This window comes from Bacillus rossius, assembly GCF_032445375.1.
Source record: "Bacillus rossius redtenbacheri isolate Brsri chromosome 9 unlocalized genomic scaffold, Brsri_v3 Brsri_v3_scf9_2, whole genome shotgun sequence".
In the NCBI taxonomy this organism is placed as follows: domain Eukaryota; kingdom Metazoa; phylum Arthropoda; class Insecta; order Phasmatodea; family Bacillidae; genus Bacillus; species Bacillus rossius.
In genome coordinates, this window is record NW_026962013.1 from 15,274,595 (window position 1) to 15,293,743 (window position 19,149).

Below are 19,149 nucleotides of genomic sequence, written 5' to 3' on the forward strand. Positions count from 1 at the left end.
TAAGTTCTTTGCGAACTGGAAGATTAGTTTAAGAAAATATTAAATGGGAATATGAGAAGTTTAAATTTGCAACTTGTGGTGAACAAGTTAAATTTTCGTAAATATGTTTGGTATCCATGGGCATTGTCAAGTTAATGCGTCCCCCACCCTCCTCTTTGTTCCATAATACTTTTTCCCAAAACATAATTTTTTCCCCAATAATAATGAACCTCGTTAACCAGCTTAAAACGAATAAAGTATGGCTTAATTCATGGCCACTGTATATGCAAAATTAGAGAGTAGCTTTAATCCCTTCTCAAACATGTTACAACATTGTGATAGGCATGGTAGTACAAGGATCTACCTTTCGTAAGTGGCGGTATTTATTTAAGAATTTCAGGTTCCTCAGAGAGCATAAAATGTGTCCCGCACTTACTAGAAACCTGCAATCTTCTTTCAAGTGTCGTTCCATTGCTTACTGTAGCGAACACGCTTCGACTTTCGGGGAAGGTGGGTGAACTAAGTGTTTTGGGTGGTGTGGAATACATATGTAACTCCCAGTAAAAAGGGAGCCCGGAATTTTGAAAAAAATAATAGCCTCTTTAAAAAAATATATTACTTTTTTAAAGAATTTCTGATATCTTTAAAATTTACTATCAAAATTACGTTTTTATCTGATTTTAAGATTACTTAGGTTAAATCGATTAACACACAGTAGAGTAGCACTAAAAAATGTAAAATAAATTTTTTTACGAAACCAAATTGACTAGACATCACAATTTGGATGTGAAATGCGATAGATTATTTTTGTTAGGGCCTATACCTCCTACCATTTTTTATTTATATTTTTGATTTCACGGTTTATGGGTCGGGTCCCATAGGACCGCCCCTCATTGCTTACTCCCATATTCACATGGAATATTGTAACCAGTGGCGCACCCGGGGGGGGGGGGGGGGGTGGTGCGGGGTTTGGGGGTTTAAACCCCCTCCGAAAATGTGAAGAAAAATGGAATGGAAGAATGGAAAAAGTAAAAACATTCCCAGTCCCAGCAAAACAGGTACGATGGTCTACGGGTAGCGCTCAATCTACCAAACTTTGTGAGATGTTTTCTCGTTGGTGTTAGTATAACATTTGTAGTCTGCTACTGTGAATTACTTTAATTTTTTTACAAATTAGTTTGTGTTATATAAAAACTAATAATTGTTTGTGCACTACGTTTATCTCAATTTTTGCATAATTTTGTATTTCTGCAGTTTTAACTAAACATTATATGTGTGAATTTTATACCCTTTGTTTTTACTCGTAGAGTGAACTTAATTTGTGTGTGTGAATGTAGTAAAAAGCTAACCATCATTGTCAGTGATTTAAGTTGCACAGAATGTGCATGCTATGGTTTTCATGGTATTAAAATAATACTGATTTTGAGCGGACGAGACCTTGGGTTTGATAAAGGTATCTTTGTTTGATTCTTGTCTAAAACAAAATTTAGTACCGTACTAAAAATTATTCTTTTTTCTACCAGCAGTATATTCAATAATAAGATACAAAACTTCTTAAATAGCACAAATTTTCAACTAGAAATCCAAATTTTCCCGGGAGAGGACCACCGGACCCCCCCCCCCCCCCCCCCCCCCCCCAAAAAAAAAAATAATCCTGGGTCCGCCTCTAAATAATGTTATTTATTTTAAGAACAAATCTATTTTTTATTGTACATAAACAGAGCCATTGTGGGGGTTGCAAATGTGTCGGTTTGGAAAGGGAATGTAAGGGGGGGGGGGGGGGGGGAAATAGGGCCCATCCAGTTGAATTATGAGATTTATTTAATTAGATACTGGAAGAAAAATACAAGTCTATTCCTAACACATTTCATTGGAAACCTTACACGTTATGCGGTATGCGCATATTACGTTTACAGTTATGGTTGTGGTAACTTCTACGGAAAAAATATATATATTTTTATCGTGTTTGAAAAGTTGTAGCTACATCAGCTAATGGGGAGAGGGGCTCGACAAAATTATTAGCCCCCAGCTTCTTAGTTTCTCTCGACGGCCCTGCAAATCACTAAAACAAATTACCTGATAACGCTAGTTAAGTTTTTTGCTAAAGACAATAAAAATAGAATATAAAACAAAATGTGTTGTAAAAATATATTTAACCGTGTAATAAGTAAAGTTCTAAAATAACATATTTGAATGAGTTCTCACAACAAGGCCTTGTGGCGCAACGGATAACGCGTCTGACTACGGATCAGAAGATTCCAGGTTCGAATCCTGGCAAGGTCGCAAGTCTTTTTTTTTTAATTTTTGTTTGTTACATTTTCAAGCCTTAGTTAATTCATTTAAATAAAATTGATTCCAAAACTTGATAATAATCTCCGATGATATATATATATATTCCACTTTTTCAAGCCTTAAACAATTCATTAAAATAAGAATAATTCCAAAAACTTGAAACAACTCTGGTGTTATATATATTCAACAGTACATTATTACAGATGACACAAATAACTTAAGCTTTATTCGTTAACGATACTGATACAATATACTTGCAATGTGACAAATTTGTTTTACCTGTAATCCAATAACGCGCAGGGGATTAAAAGTCAAAGAATTTCCAGATTCTAGCAATAGTTTTTTTTTTTTTTTTTTTTTTACTATTTTCGTTGCTTTTAAAACGATTAAAAATAGTGGAATATTCTGGAGTAAAACCTATTTCATTAAGTAAGAAAATGTAGTTTTGCTTGGTACCATATTTAAAGCATTTATAATTAGAAATTCACATTTAGTTTAGAGTTGGGACTACGAATATTATCATTGTTGAGTCGACTGCTCTAGGTGTCAGCCCGATTCCATCCATTTAGAACCTGACTTTGGTTGCATACTATAAGTGGATTTCCTTAATTGGGCAGTAATTTAATAGCGGAAGTGAAATTGCTAAAAAAAAAAAATAAAAAAAAATGAAAATCGATGGTGAAAGTAAGAAATGTAGTATATATTGTCTCTGGTACAAATTCAGCCACAGAAGTGTATACAACAGCATCTCACAAAATCTAAATGAACAATGTAATATAAATAAAAAAATTAAAGTATAATCAAGTAATATCAATTTTGGTAATAGAGAAAAATAATAAAAAGGGGTAAAAAAGAAAATAAAATTAACCCATTGGAGGCGCCGGGTATCGATCCCGGTACCTCTCGCATGCTAAGCGAGCGCTCTACCATCTGAGCTACGCCCCCTTTGGTTGTTTCAGGTACGCATTATTATAGTTTATATATGGTGTATATTTTTGTTAACGTGTAAATTATTTTGTAATAAATACTTAAACTGCATTTATAAAAAAAACATTGTTTCCACATAAGTTTCTAATGCACAACTATCACCATCAATAAATGTATTTAGACATTATGATAATATACACCATACGCACTAACTGCTCAGTATACAAATTTATATTTTAGTTCAACGATAGCGCGAAAGGCGAAAACCTAGTCCACATGCTAACTGCTGATTGGTGCACGTGACCCTCTGACGTCACGTCCCCGTGTCCCAATGTCCCAATGTCCCATGTCCCAAGATCATTCGCAATTTTTAACTTTTAGTCCGCGGACGAGTCAGAGATTTGTTTGACTCCCGGGAGTTGAAAGAGTTGGGAGCAATTTGACCTGAAATAAAAAAAGAGTTGGTAGCGAAGAGAACGACTTGAGGTTAATGTTTGTTAACATTTTCTTTGTTTTACCTTTGAATATATATATACTGTATACAGGGCCGCTGAGAGAATTTGTGGGCCCCTGGGCAGCTGGGGTAGTAGGCCCCCTTCCTTTTTTTCTTTCATACCACTACTACGTAGGCCTATACAATAAATATATATGGTATCGTAAAATTACATCCTTCATTTGAACATACATAACGATTTCCTAGTTACGCAAAAAAAAGAGAGCATTTGCATGTATTATCTCAGTGCACTTTTACATTGTTAATCCCATAAAAATACAAATAATAATTAATTTTGATGTATATATTGCTAAAAAAACAAAAAAATCTTAAATGGTAATCAGAAATTGCATTATTATATGAGTTTTTAAAATACATAAGTATAATAAATTATTCTGAATGTAAATATTATTAAAATAATGTAAAGTAATAATCAATTTTATTACTTCGAAAACATCAAACACACTGAATCACGTTGATTACATTGAAAATATTGTAATACATATTAATTATTTATAACGTTCCAGGGACGTTGGAACGTTTTCATTAGTTTGGGGGGGGGGGGGGGGGGAGCGAACAGAGGTATCACACTTACCTCAGTCATAGAGTGGGGGGTCGGGGGGCCCTCCTCTGGAAAAATTTGGAATTTTAGATGCAAAATTGTGCTATTTAATGAGTTTCCGAACCAAAATATTAAATATACCATTCCAAGAATTTGATGACGTAGTATGTATTAAATACCACTCTGACAGTAGATGTAGTACAATTTAAATAAAATACCATCTAGGAATTTGCAATCATTTTACAGTATATTGACAATCATAAATTTGAGTTTCTAATCAATGTGATCACCAGTGCAACGTTTGTAACTACTGGTTGAGAAAAATACTAGGACCAAACATTTATTCTGGGAAAAGGAGGGGGGCGAAATGCTACTCTCGCCCCCCCCCCCCCCATGCATAATAGCACGGGGGGCGACTCGCCCCTCGCCCCTGCTCCCCCCCCCCCCTGTTCCGACGTCCCTGTAACGATCCCATTTCTGCTACTACTAAAAGTATTTTGGTGTGAACTGAATGTTACAAGTACCTACTGCTCGGTTAGGTTATTGGTTAATCACTGTAGTTTTAGGAACACACAAAACAATTATATATATATATATATATATATATATTTATATATATATATATATAGTACAAGATGTTTTAATAGCAGGGGGAAAATGTTTTTCCAGCCATTTATTTTCCACTTCCCAGCCGGGCGCCCGGGCCCCTAAGGCTACCCTGGGCATTTGCCTCTTTTGCCCCCCCCCCCCCCCCTCTCTCTCGGCGGCCCTGACTGTATAGAAGTCGCCAGCCCAGGTTAAAATTTCTAATACGGTTTTGAGGTAGTTGGTTAATTCACCGCCGCAATCGCCACCATCTCTAGGGCATCGAATTGTGGTGGTCCCTAGCGGACAAGTGTCGAACTCTTCAAACACCCCTTCCCCCTCCCGTTGAACGACGTTGAGCTGCAGGTGAATGATAGATGAGGGGAGCGGGGAATGACAGCGGGCGACAGCGCTGCGCTCTAACGTGTAAATAACAACTAAGACGATACAGGGCGTTACGGCAGCGCACTGCAGCGGTGAAGTTCCCAAGCTGCTCATCATACGCTTCTGAAAGACGTAGAGTAAATCTATCCACTCGCGACTTCTCTACAGTATATATATTCAAAGGTTTTAACACTGTGGTTTTACATGCAGACGTCTTGAAAACTATATGAAGATTCGTCTGAAGTGTAAAACTACTTAGGCAATAATTCACCTAATATTGTGGCACGTATGATAAAAGCTCAATTATATTTTTTTGTAATATATATTTATTTAACATATTGTCAAAATTAATGTACAAAATATAACCTGCAAACTTAAATTTCAAAACAATTGAAACAAAATAAACTATGCATATGTAAATCTAGCAGACGACTTTAAATGAAACAACTCGATGTAGACAAAAGCAAATGCCTCGCACATTTACTGCACTCTGGTGTTACGACTGCTAAGCTTCACTTCGGACCTGCTTCGGACCAGCAGCATGTAGACAGCACAAATGTGTGCATTCGTCCGCGGACGTTGGGCGTCCGCGGACCACTGTCGAGGACGAGGTATGTGGACTAGCCTTAGTCTCCTAACCAATAACATTCCACCATCCGTGACGTCAGCGCGACATTAGTGGTAAACGCAAAGGACTTGCTGATAGATACAGTATTTTCTATTTCCATCCGCGTTCCATCTGGGATTACCTCAGAATGGTTAAAGTTGTGTGTTTGTAATACTATTGTTATTATTCGTGTATTTTCTAAGATTTTGTGTACTAAATTTATTTGTAAAATCTCTGAAATGTGTTTCCGCGTGGTGATTTTTCCAGTTAAATGTTAAATTTTTTCTAAACATGTTTCTCTCAAACAATGACAATAAATATTTTATATAGCCTACAATCGTTTATTTGTTGTTTCCGCGCGGGTGAAAACCGTGTCTTCACTTTAAACCGATATTCTTCTGTCGTAGCGCGCTATTGTGATTCCAGCATTATTTGCCAATAGCAAATGAAAACGTCTTAGCTAAATACGTAGTCAAGGAGGGGCATCTAAATAAATTCATTTACCAGCTTAAAAGAACGAATATATGGCATAATCTATGGCCACTGAAAATGAAAAAAAAAAAAAAACTATAGAATAAATATTTGAACACGTATTACGACACGATCATAAGCAGTACCTAGTTCATAATGTACGTAAGTATCTACCGTTCATAAGTGTCACGTTTTATTTAAATTTTCACATTTTGAAACAAGCACTTGGTCACGAGCTAGCCAAAAATTCGAAATTAAAGCATCTTCTTTTGAAAACTTTTCTTGGTAAGTAACACTGCACATAGCAGATTTTATTTGGACCTTTTTTTTTTTTGGGGGGGGGGGGGGGGTGGTATACCACCAAAACAGACCTATCAAAATATTATTCATGTTATAGCTTCAATTGACCCCCCCCCCCTCCCCCTAACAAATCCTGGCTAGCCGTGCTTCTAGCTCTTTGAATGTCCGATTTTCAGTACAATATTAGTGCTTTAATAATGCATTAAAAAATTTATGCCGTTTTAAGATGAATGTGTAAGTTCTGTTGTAATATCGTAAGCCAATGCGCAGAACACAATAAAGATTCTGTCTATATTTATACAGTTTTAACAGAATAATTCTATGGATCTTCCAATGAAACGTAGCTTGCATAAGGACATCAGGGGGGATGACGGTTAAGAACGATCCCCAACCCCTTTTATCATATGGACAGCAATTCATTATTTTTTTTTTTCTGTAGAAAAGATTAATGCTTATTCTATGCTGGTGTGTTAACGTTAACATTTATTTTATACTCTTTTCATGATGGCATTTTTTACGATTTCTCCTTGCGAATCTTTTCAAGTTATTTATAGCATCAACCTTCATGCAGCTACCATTTGTTTTGCTAACCAACTGCTAACCACTTGACTTCAGAACATAGCCCATTCCGTTACTTCATGAAGAACATCGGACGCGGTTACGGAAGAACAAGCGTTTCACGTTTCGTCGTCCGTCTACTGTTTTCACAACACGCGGAAACTACTTCAATAGCTACTAATGTGAATATTTAGAAAATTGATAAAAAAAAAATTTTCATCGTAGTTGTTCAATAAATATGAAGGTACTTACAATGAATGATAATACTAGTTATTTTACAAATGTTCATGTCAACGTAATGCGTATATACATATTATAAATGTTTTTTGGAAGTCGCTAACATAACCCTATCGGGATATACATAGTGTAGTGAAAGACCAAAAGACATTTTGTTTTATTGCCCCAAGTGGTTAGTATTTAAGTTATACATTTAGGGAATAAAATAACATAATAAATTGTAGAGAACTTGTTTTATTGGAAATTCTTCTTTTTCTGTAGCAAGCACAGTTTTATTTAAACTAAAAATCTATTTAATTTATCATATTATCTTGAAATATTTATCTAAGATGACCGTAGTATTTCACAAAAGGTTTTACAAATTAACAAAATATGACTTTATTTAAAATCACATACCACCATTTCATTCTTTAGAATGTTTCAAAGACCAAAAACCTAACTTTCTATGTTTCCCAGTTAGAGACATGGAAAGTAAAAATCTAAACCAACAAAGAGAAGACAGGATACTGCGTGCGTTTCCCGGCGCGTGGCACAGACTGCACGCCTGTGTGACCTTCAACTGTCAGTAACGACGGTATGTCTTCATATGACTGACGCAATCTTGACAACGCGTACCCCAGTTTTCACTTTGTATTTATGCCCCCCCCCCCCCCCCCCTTCACCAAGAGCTCGTCAGTTAAAAGACAAAACTTTACCGTACGGTGTCAGGGCATTCACAATATTTTAATTTTTAACTTCAACAGTCAGGTTGATCGCACGCGCTGTTTTGAGGTTGTCTAGGGCATTTGAAATGTCGGCCAAAATGGACTAACCCGATGCTGTTAGAAATAGATATGTCCCGCCAGTCGTTCGCGTGATCCTCTCGCAGTGTGTCGTTGAAGTCAGCTTGGTAAACATGCATCGTTGGCGAGCGTCCATTTGGACAGGCACAAGTAAGTCTTCTTGAATGCGGAGTGCCTCGTCCATCCAGTTGTGTAGATACACGGACAATGTCTTTGTTTGACACTTCACACAAAGCGTGTTGACGCGTCTTGGAGGTGTATGCACCTCCATATTAACAGGTTAATATGGAGGTGTTTTATGTATAGGTACATGTGTATGTCTTCACCTTTTCCTGTCACGTCCTGACATCTTGTCATCTTCCTTTTCTACTTCCCCCAAATGTGCGTCTAAGATTCCTGCAATCCTTTTCTTGTCGGTGTGAGTGATTACCTCCCCCTTTTCATTGCTACGTCAAGAGAGACTTGTTTTGACAGGGTACGCTGAAGGGGAACCATCTGTCCTGAACTCTCGGCCGTGTTGTCAGCTGTCGGGGTTCGTACAGGTGTTCTCCGCGGGGCTGTGGTGTCTCTTGTGTCACTGTTGCCCGGAGCCGGGTCGCGCACTCCACCCGCGGTTAAATGGGGCAGGTCACCCGCGCGTGGCACAGACTGCACGCCTGTGTGACCTTCAACTGTCAGTATTGACGGGATGTCTTCATCTAACTCAATCTTGACAACGCGTAGCCCAGTTTTCACTTTGTATTTGTAATGTCCCCCCCCCCCCCTCCCTTCAGAGCTCATCCATGAAAGACAAAACTTTACCGTAAGGCGTCAGAGCATTTACAATATTTTCATTTTAAATTCCAACAGGCAGGTTGATCACAACACGCATTGTTTTGAGGTTGTCCATGGAAATTGCAGTGTCGCAGGGACGTCGGAACAGGGGGGGCAGAAGTGGCGAGTCGCCCACGTGCTGTTATGCATGGCGGGGGGGGGGGGGGGGGGTGAGAGTAGCATTTCGCCCCCCTCCTTTTCCCAGAATAAATGTTTGGTCCTAGTATTTTTCTCAACCAGTAGTTACAAACGTTGCACTGGTGATCACATTGATTAGAAAATCCAATTTATGATTGTCAATATACTGTAAAATTATTGCAAATTCCTAGATGGTATTTTATTTAAATTGTACTACATCTACTGTCAGAGTAGTATTTAATACATACTACGTCATCAAATTCTTGGAATGGTATATTTAATATTTTGGTTCGGAAACTCATTAAATAGCACAATTTTGCATCTAAAATTCCAAATTTTTCCGGGGGAGGGCTCCGGGACCCCCCGCTCTAGAACTGAGGTAAGTGTGATACATATTTTCGCCCCCCCCCCCCCCTCATGAAAACGTTCCGACGTTCCTGCAGTGTCGGCCAAAATTATCTCACCCGATGCTGTGTTTGTTGTGTAGGTAGATGTAGGCCTATACAGCCAGTGCCTAGCTGAAACAGTCTTGAATCACGCGGCACGAACGTACCCACACTGACGTGTGTCGAAACGCACTCACATGCACACGTGTGCACACGTGTACACACGGACTCCCCAGAGACATCCACGGTAAAAATCTAAACCAACAAAGAGAAAACAGCATACTTTCAACATTCCTAACTCCATGCTCGCAAATTAATACAAAACACTTTAATTGAAATAAAAATGGTATTTTAAACATACATTTTTCATATCAAAGAAGTATTGCTGACCCGAATAATAAAAAAGAATATCCCAATCTTTACAATAGGCCAAATAATAAAATGGATATACATCATTTTTATAGAACAGCAACGTGTAGGCTACACATACTTTTGTAGTCGAAGCAATTTTTTTAAGGTATTAAAAACCTAAACGTGGCTTCCATTGCGACCAAATATTTAGCTTCTTCTGACAAAATATTTATTTCAGCTATTTTAATTTGGTGGACATGTACCGAAAACTATGTAGACGACTATTGTACAGAAATGTAAATATAGATTGTAAGTTAAGTTATACCATGACATGAACAAATAACTTTACTAATATTAATGCTGAACAGACAAAACGGACAATATTGTATTTTTATGTCACCCTTACAGTAGCACTAAGGTGCTAAAAAAATTGTTTTATTAGGTCATGAACGTAAGACTGTAAAAGTAGTAGGAATTCCGAAGTGGTCATCAATATAAACATACTTTCCATATGCTTAGTTTTGGAAATGCAATGCCTGAAAAAAAAAATTCTATGAATATTTATCGACATGATGCTTTGTCCCAAGGTGGTGTTATATAGTTTACATCCATTAGTAGCTGGGCTTTACAACAATTAAAATGTTGGGTAAATTACTGTTTGTGAAGTGGCCAAGTATTCGCGGATTATGTAATTAAAATATGCCTGTAAATGATATAGTTTATTTATTGACATTCAGTTTAGAAAAAATTAAATTAATTATTTTAAAATTATATAAAAAGGTTAGTGTCAGAAGTGGGATTCGAACCCACGCCCACGGAAGTGGACTGCGACCTGAACGCAGCGCCTTAGACCGCTCGGCCATCCTGACTTGATGAAGTAAGTTCTGTGTTATTGTAGTATTTCAATGAAAATAATTATTTGCTTTATCTTCTTCTGATTATATAAATGTTCCTCTATACTTTCTCTCGCACACACTTGTTCACTAAACATTTGATTTTTTTTTTTATCTAGGCAAATTTAATCCGTTTGTACCTTTAAAGTTTAGGTTAGGTGTGATATCCAGTCATAAGCTGGTTTGGTTATCTTCCGATTACATTTTCTGTTGCACCATTGTGTTGTGAGCGCTAAAAGAACATAGCGTGGGCGTACAAGGAAAACCCACTAAGTCCAGTTAGATAAAAAAAATAATGAGATTAATATGACAAAGTCCAGTTTAATGTGTTTCATGAAAAGTATATTATATGCAGGGGTGCCCACAAGGAGTGGTAACGACGCAGACTGCGTCATTAAAATTTCAGGGGGGGGGGGGGGGGGGGGGGTTGGTTGGTTAAAAGACGAGAAAAATGAATATATTATTTACATAATTATAGCTTCTATTGTGAAAATACGTTTCTGGTGCTTTGATAATTGAAAGGGATCTTGTAAATCAAATCGGCAACCCCGCACTTTCCTCAACAAAAGCAGTTTGTCATCTGTCGGTTCAGGATGGAAATATTACCTGATATGACCATGCCGCCGCCCGTCTCTCTGTGGGAGCTGAGGGGGAATATCTAGCGGGTTGCAGTGACGTGTATGTGGATTGAATGTCCGGTGGGCGCCAGGCTAGCCTGAACTAGACCATGAGATGAATCGTGGGTTCTTTCTGCCCCAGCGTGGTCCGCTAGATAAGTCGGCTTACGATGACGACGAACTTACTGTGTTGGTGCTGGATACGCCCTAAGCAATATAGGGGGTTGCATGCCTGGCTGATGGGATTACAAGAACACTGAAATTACACACGGGGACGTTTCTGAGTAACTTTATTAGTCGTTACTCACGAATGACAAGTTACGTTGGTACACGGTACAAGTTCCGGGTTACCCAATGAAAACACTAATTAATTATTACGCTACGATCTAACTCCGCGGCAGTCTTGCGGGTTAAAAGTTCACTGGAGGCGGCCAGTGCCGTATGTTACCATGGGGGGTCGCGTGATGGCGTTACGAAGCTTGGCGTTACAAATTATTCGCTCGTGATACCGGCAGGCATTTGCACGACATGTTAATTAAAAAGTTCACTGGAGACGGCCAGTACCGCAAGTGGAGCCAGTGGCGCAGTTGCACTCGATGCTCTTTAAGCCGGTCGGGATAGTCCCGGATCCGCGGAAAAAGGGCTCGGGGACACGTGGGCAGCTAATAAAAGGAAGTTTTGGGGTAATTACTCACATGGCAGAATGAGTGATCGTTGAATTCAAAGATGATGGCCGCTCACGGAACGTTAGTTGCGCCCCGGGCCTGAGCTTGGAGAAGACTGCCGGAAGATGGCCGCCGCGCGGGGTAGCTTCCGGGCTACCCCCACCACCCCGCGCCGCGCGCCAAGACACTTATATCACCTTACAACTATAAGTTTAAGTAAAAAAATCGTTCCAGGTACTTAATTACAAATTAGTATCTGGAAACTAATTGCTGAGGGCTTGATATATGACAAACTAGCAAGTAACTGTTTGAAAATATAAGTCAGTGGACGACTGTTGTTTACACGTAATTACACTGATGCGCATTGATTAACTAAGTAATTAAAGTGTTGGTGGTGATTGAAATTAACGGGACTGATCATTGTACTTATATTATGTTTATAAGTTATGCATCGAATTAGGTCCCGTGGCGGAGCTCTCACTTGACTCGTCCGGGGTTTGGAGAGGATGCGCTCCGAAAGGGCAACCTGCCACTGATCGGGTGAAACCGGCTTAAGGGTAGCGTCGGTACGACGTCAAACGCCCCCCCCCTAGAGAAGCCCGGTTTTGCCGATTAGTCTCCGACGTCACTTGGTATCTTCAGCCAAATACAGCACTTGAACGTGTGCTGCATAGATATGGCGGCGCATGGGGACGCCGCCCCAATCCCTGCGATGTCAGCTGGGCCGGGAGGCGGCGTCGCGATGAACGAAGCGTTGGCGCACGGGGACGCTGCCTCAGTCCCTGCGAAGGCAGCGGGGCCGGGAGGCAACATCGCGGCGCATGGGGACGCCGCCCCAATCCCTGCGATGTCAGCTGGGCCGGGAGGCGGCGTCGCGATGAACGAAGCGGTGGCGCACGGGGACGCTGCCTCAGTCCCTGCGAAGGCAGCGGGGCCGGGAGGCAGCATCGCGGCGCATGGGGACGCCGCCCCAATCCCTGCGATGTCAGCTGGGCCGGGAGGCGGCGTCGCGATGAACGAAGCGTTGGCGCACGGGGACGCTGCCTCAGTCCCTGCGAAGGCAGCGGGGCCGGGAGGCAGCATCGCGGCGCATGGGGACGCCGCCCCAATCCCTGCGATGTCAGCTGGGCCGGGAGGCGGCGTCGCGATGAACGAAGCGGTGGCGCACGGGGACGCTGCCTCAGTCCCTGCGAAGGCAGCGGGGCCGGGAGGCAGCATCGCGGCGCATGGGGACGCCGCCCCAATCCCTGCGATGTCAGCTGGGCCGGGAGGCGGCGTCGCGATGAACGAAGCGTTGGCGCACGGGGACGCTGCCTCAGTCCCTGCGAAGGCAGCGGGGCCGGGAGGCAGCATCGCGGCGCATGGGGACGCCGCCCCAATCCCTGCGATGTCAGCTGGGCCGGGAGGCGGCGTCGCGATGAACGAAGCGGTGGCGCACGGGGACGCTGCCTCAGTCCCTGCGAAGGCAGCGGGGCCGGGAGGCAGCATCGCGGCGCATGGGGACGCCGCCCCAATCCCTGCGATGTCAGCTGGGCCGGGAGGCGGCGTCGCGATGAACGAAGCGGTGGCGCACGGGGACGCTGCCTCAGTCCCTGCGAAGGCAGCGGGGCCGGGAGGCAGCATCGCGGCGCATGGGGACGCCGCCCCAATCCCTGCGATGTCAGCTGGGCCGGGAGGCGGCGTCGCGACGCACGGCTCGCTGTCGTCTAGCACATAGTCCTGGAGCCACGTCGGCGGGTGGCGCTCCCGTCGTGGCCTTCCCGTAGCAATGCTTAGTGGCTCGTCTGGTTCCGTGATGACGGGGTTCGCGTCGGACATGTTCCCGTCAAGGTCCCTGAGCTCCGACGGCGTCGCCTCCGTAATTCGACACTGGCCTGACCAATCCCGGTCCGTTCCCCCTTGTAGGGCCACGTCGTGGGCGATGGAGCTCTCCCGGTTTGGGGAGTGTTCACGTCCGGCGGGTTCGCTGCGGGGCGACGCGACAGTGGCTGCCGGGTCGGGCGGCGGCGTTGCGGCGCCTGGCTCGCCGTCGTCGAGCACATAGTCCTGGAGCCACGTCGGAGGGTGGCGCTCCCGTCGTGGCCTATTCGTGCTCCGGCTGGAATCCCCGTCGGGGCCCATGAAGACCGTGGCCGGGTCGGATGGGGGGGTCCCGGGCGTTGGCGTCCCGGGGCCGGACGTGCCGAGCCGATTGTCCGTGCTGGTTCCCGGGCCGTCGCTTGGGCGTGTCACGCGGACTTCGCCTGTGGGACTCGTCATATTCCCGTCGGGGGCGCGGTCGGGGACACAGCCCCGACGCCGAGCAGGGCGGCGTCGTCTTCGGCGGGGGCGGTCTACTCTCTCGCCAGGCGACCCCTCGCCCCTCTGAGACGCGGGCCCAGCTCCGTGGCCTTCTTCGCCTGCCGTCGTGGGGGCGAAGCAGAGCCTCTTGGGGCGCGTGGTGCCCCGTTGAGCCCCTTGAGGGGTAACGGCCTGGTCCGGGGTTCCATTTGGGTTGGGGTGGGGCTCGTCCGCGGGGCCCATCCCATGCGGCGTCGGGCTCATGGTGGCCGGAGTTGTTTCATCGTCGTCTCGGGGTTCCACTGGGCCGTCGTCATCCGCTCCATCGGGCGGCGGGGCACCCGGTACGGCCGCTAGCCGGAGGTCGTCTCGATGAATTTTCCGGACATGGCGACCACCCAGGTTGATCCGGTACGAGGTCGCTCCCACGCGGCGTTGGACAACGTAGGGCCCCCGCCAACGGGGTGCGAGTCCGGCGCAGTAATTCCGCGGGGCGGTGGACAGCGGGTGGACCCGCACGAACACCAGGTCTCCCGTCCGTAGAGGGGGTGGTGCCCTGGTGGTCTGGGGGGTGATATGTTGGGTATACTGTTCCTGCTGTTGCCGGGCGGCATCATGTTCAGCTGTGCGCCGTTGGTCGCGTTCTCCCCCTCGCTCCTCGGGGTGGGGGACGCCGTGGGTGGCCCACTCGCCGGGCAGAGGGAGGTTGTGGCCCTGTACCATCTCCGCAGGTGTCATGCCGGTGGCGGCGTTCACGCGCCTCCGGACGCAGAAGAGCGCGTCGGCGACGTGGCTGTCCCACTGAGCATGATCGTCCCCGAGGCGGAGTCGTAGCTGGATCTTGAGCTCTTGGTTCCGGCGCTCAGTGGGGTTCGCCCTTGGATGGTAGGAGGGCGTCGTGTGGTGGTCGATGTGGGCCTCACGACACCAGTCCCTCCAACGTGCACCCAGGAACTGGCTGCCGTTGTCCGTCAGTGCGGATTGGGGGTAGCCCCAACGAGGAAGGAACTCGCGGGTCAGTAGGCCGATGATGGTTGCCGCCCGGGAGTTGCCGCAGGGGTAGGCCTCGGTCCACCTGGTGAACATGTCCGTGATGACGATCAGGAACCGTTTGCCACGTGGTGAGCGCGGGTAGGGCCCCATCACGTCGAGGGCGATGGTCTGGAATGGCGTCGACGGTAGGCGGGGTTGTTGTTGTTGCACCCCGTCCCCACGCCGAGCCTTGCGCTGCTGGCAGACCTCGCACCCCTTGATGTATTCACGGACGTCCCGAGCTACCCCGGGCCAGTGGTAGTACTGCCCGATGGCCCGGTGGGTCTGATCTGCCCCCGGATGTCCCGCGAGGTCGTGGTCATGGTGAAACAGCAACACGGCCTCGCGGGCCTCCGGTGGCACGTAGGTCCTCCATGTTCCCGTCGGGTCGGGAGACCTATTCATTATCCTGTCCCCTTGGAGGAGCCAGGTCGTCTGCCCCACTCTCTCGGCCGATTGCCGACGGCGGTGGGCATCAGGAGATCGCTGTTGGGCCTCTAAGACGCGGCGGTCTACGTCGGCGGCCGTGTTCGGAGGCGCGTCGTCCGTGGCCTCGCCTACGATGTTCTGAGCGTAGGCGGGTTGTTGGGCGCCTCGTGCCGTGGCGTAGTCTGGGGGCAGGACGTCTTCCCAGTCGTGGTCATCCACCACCCCTTCGCTGGTGTCGGGTTCACGGGAGAGCAGGTCGGGGAGCTGGTTCTCGACGCCGGGCACGTGCTCAACGACGAAGTCGAAGGACTGTAGGAGCAGTGCCCAGCGGATCAGTTTCCCCTTCCGCCCCTGCATGGTATGCAGCCAGGTGAGGCAGCGGTTGTCCGTGCGGAGCGTAAACGGACGGCCCTCCAGGTGTGGGCGGTACTTCTTAATCGCCCACACGACGGCGAGACATTCCTGTTCGTTGCTGTGGTAGCGTGTTTCGGCTGCCCCAAACTTAGCGCTAGCATAGTCCACTATTTGCCGCTCCCCTTGGTCGTCGACCTGGAACAGTACAGCGCCGGTTCCGAGGGCGCTGGCGTCGGTCTGTAGGACCAAGGGCCGGTCAGGGTCTATGCGCGCTAGTGTGTGGCATCGGGTGAACTCCTGTTTTATCTCGTCGAAGGCCAGTTGGGCGGGCGGGGTCCATCGATAACGAGTCTGGGGCGACAACAAGTCTGTAAGCGGCGCGATCCGTTGCGAAAAATTAGGTATATAGTTTCGCAGCCAGTTGATAAGACCGACGAATTGCTGTAGCCGTTTGCGCGTGCGTGGCACTTCCGCTTCAGCTATCTGCCGGAGATGACCCGGTTGTGGCCTGTTGCCGTCCTCGCTAACTATGTGTCCCAGAAAATCGACTTCGGTCGCCCCAATGTGGCACTTTGCGGGATTAGCGGTCAAGTGATTGGTGGCCAGTCTCTCCATCACCAGCGCCAGATGTCGACAGTGGTCCTCCCACGACTCCGAGAACACGATGACGTCATCTAAGTATGCCAGGGCGAACTCCCCGATGTAGCCCTCCAGGACCCTGGTCATCATGGTCTGGAAGGTGGCTGGGGCGCACTTCAGTCCGAAGGGCATGGCTCGGAACTGGAATCGGCGTCCGTCGGGTACCGTGAACGCCGTTTTTTCCCGGTCCTCGCGCCGTATCGGCACCTGCCAGTAACCGGACTTTAAGTCTAGCGTGCTGAATACACACGCTTTCCCCAGTCCGGCCACGGCGGCCTCGACGCTGATTTGAGGGGGCGGGGCACTAACAGTGACGGCGTTCAGGGGGCGGAAGTCGACGCAGAACCGGTTCGTACCGTCCTTCTTGGAGGCCAGAACGACACAGGAGTTGTAGGCACTGTGTGATGGCTCGATAACGCCGCTCAGTAGCATCTCAGTGACTTGTTCTCGGATGGCTCGCTGTTCGTGGAAACCATAACCTCGTGGTGGGTCGTACACTGGTTGATCAGAGGTGGTCGGGATACGGTGTTCTGCCACCGTGGTGCGTCTCAACGGGCCTGTTGTCATGAAGACGCCCGGTCGTCCCGACAGCACTCGGTTTATGTCGGCCTGGTGTTGTGGAGGGACATTATGACGGATGTCGGCTAACGTCGTGATGGTGCCTTCCGGCACGGGCGTCTGTCCCATAGCGTAAGCCACGTAGCGTTCCGTCCGGCCCAGGTTGAGTCGGGCATGACGTAGCTCAAGCACGGCGTCCTGGTCAATTAACCACGGCATGCCCAGCACGACCTCCTCGTTCAGATCCTGCACTACAATGGCCTTTACCCTGGTGTCGAGCTCCCGTAGGCTTACCTTGATATCCGCGCGGCCGATCATCCGTCCGGTGTGGGCGGTGGTGGCCAGGCGTAGTTCGCCCTGCTCCGGGTGCATTGTGCCAGGCGGCACCAGGTTGGGGCGCACGAAGACCGCACTTGCTCCGGTGTCGATCAGTGCGGTGGCTGGGTGTCCGTTGACCTCCACGAGCACACGCATAAGACCGGCGGGCAGGCTGTGCAGTTGCCCCAGGGTCGGTAGGGGTTGATGGGCGCTCGGCGGGACAGCTGGTGCCACGGCCGGGGGACTCAGTAATGGTCCCCCCGGGGCCCGTTTCCCGACATGGTGGGGGCGAACGGGGGTGTCTGTCGCTGCGGGGGCGGGTCCGGTCGTGCTGTGGGTGGCGGTGGGCCGGGTGAGTCGTTCCTCCGGGGGCAGTCGTTGTGCCAATGGAACGTGCCGCGCGGGCAACCTAACCTGCACTGGGGGGCCCGGGCTTCGGTTACCCTAACGTCTGGCGCTCGTCCGGCTGTCCCGCGTGACTGCTCCTCGTGCCCGCGAACATCTTGCGTCGCCTGAGGCGGTGGGGGTAGTATCGAAGGTCGTCGCGGGGTCGTGGACGCCTGATGACGCTGGTTCCCGGCGCCGAGGTTGTTTTCCGTGGCCTGTGCTTGTCGAGCATAGTCCACGACGGACGTGGTTTGGTATAGCCGCATGAATGGCTGTAGGTCGTCCCTAAGCAGTTTGGTCACGACTGGCAGTGCTTGGGCGGGATCCTGGTTAGGCGAAATTCGCCGAAACAGCCTGATCTTATTGGCTACGAATGCCTCCGCATCTTCACCCTCTCGCTGTCTAACCCCATAAAACTGCGCCGAGCAGTCTATGAGTGGGCATCCGGTATCGAACCGGTGCGTAAAGCTGTCGGCGAATTCGGACCACGGCATTCCGAAGCGCCCCCACCTGGTCCACCAAGTCCGCGCCGCGCCGCGTAGCTGCCCGCTGGCCCTCTCCGCCCATTCGGCAGGGTGTGTGCCATTATGCGTTAGCCACGATGTGCATTGTTCGAGAAACATGCTTGGGTCCTCGTGTGGGGCCCCTCCGAATTCGGGTAGCGACATCGCCTGGCCAGTGCTCGGTCGTGCGAGTGTGGTCACCGTGGCCCAGTCAGGTATGTACCGCGTGGTGTCTTGTAACTGGGGCACGTGTTCGGCGTGATTTGCCGCTGGGCAAACAGCCGTCGCTCCGGGCGCGGTGAGTCCGTTGTTAACTTGTGTCGTGGGTTCCGTTTTCCCCTTTCCACTTAGGAATTGTACCCAGGCGGGTTCCGGTCCGGTTAATAAATCCATATTAGCCGGTAATCCGCCGCCCTGGTATGACATGATGTCTAGTGTTAACACGTAACTTTCGTCTCGTATGCGTGGCCGTGTGATGACACGCACTGTACGTGCCTGTTTTGTTGCGTGTCCGCGTGCGCGCTACGCCGGGTCGCGAGCTAGGTGCCCGGACTGTCGCATATAACAGAGGCCGATAATGGTGGCAGCTGGAGCTGCGCGCGCCGATCC

The 19,149-nt window shown here is 47.7% G+C and overlaps 3 non-coding genes across 3 annotated transcripts; 1 reads left to right on the forward strand and 2 right to left on the reverse strand.

The window, feature by feature from the left end:
- Nucleotides 1-2,189: 2,189 nt before the first annotated feature.
- Nucleotides 2,190-2,262, forward strand: Trnar-acg (transfer RNA arginine (anticodon ACG)). Its single transcript has one exon. It is a non-coding gene; the product is annotated as a tRNA-Arg (tRNA).
- An 881-nt stretch (nucleotides 2,263-3,143) lies between these two features.
- Trnaa-agc (transfer RNA alanine (anticodon AGC)) lies at nucleotides 3,144-3,216 on the reverse strand. The gene has a single exon. It is a non-coding gene; the product is annotated as a tRNA-Ala (tRNA).
- Nucleotides 3,217-10,650: 7,434 nt separating this feature from the next.
- Trnal-cag (transfer RNA leucine (anticodon CAG)) lies at nucleotides 10,651-10,734 on the reverse strand. The gene has a single exon. It is a non-coding gene; the product is annotated as a tRNA-Leu (tRNA).
- Between the last annotated feature and the right edge of the window lie 8,415 nt (nucleotides 10,735-19,149).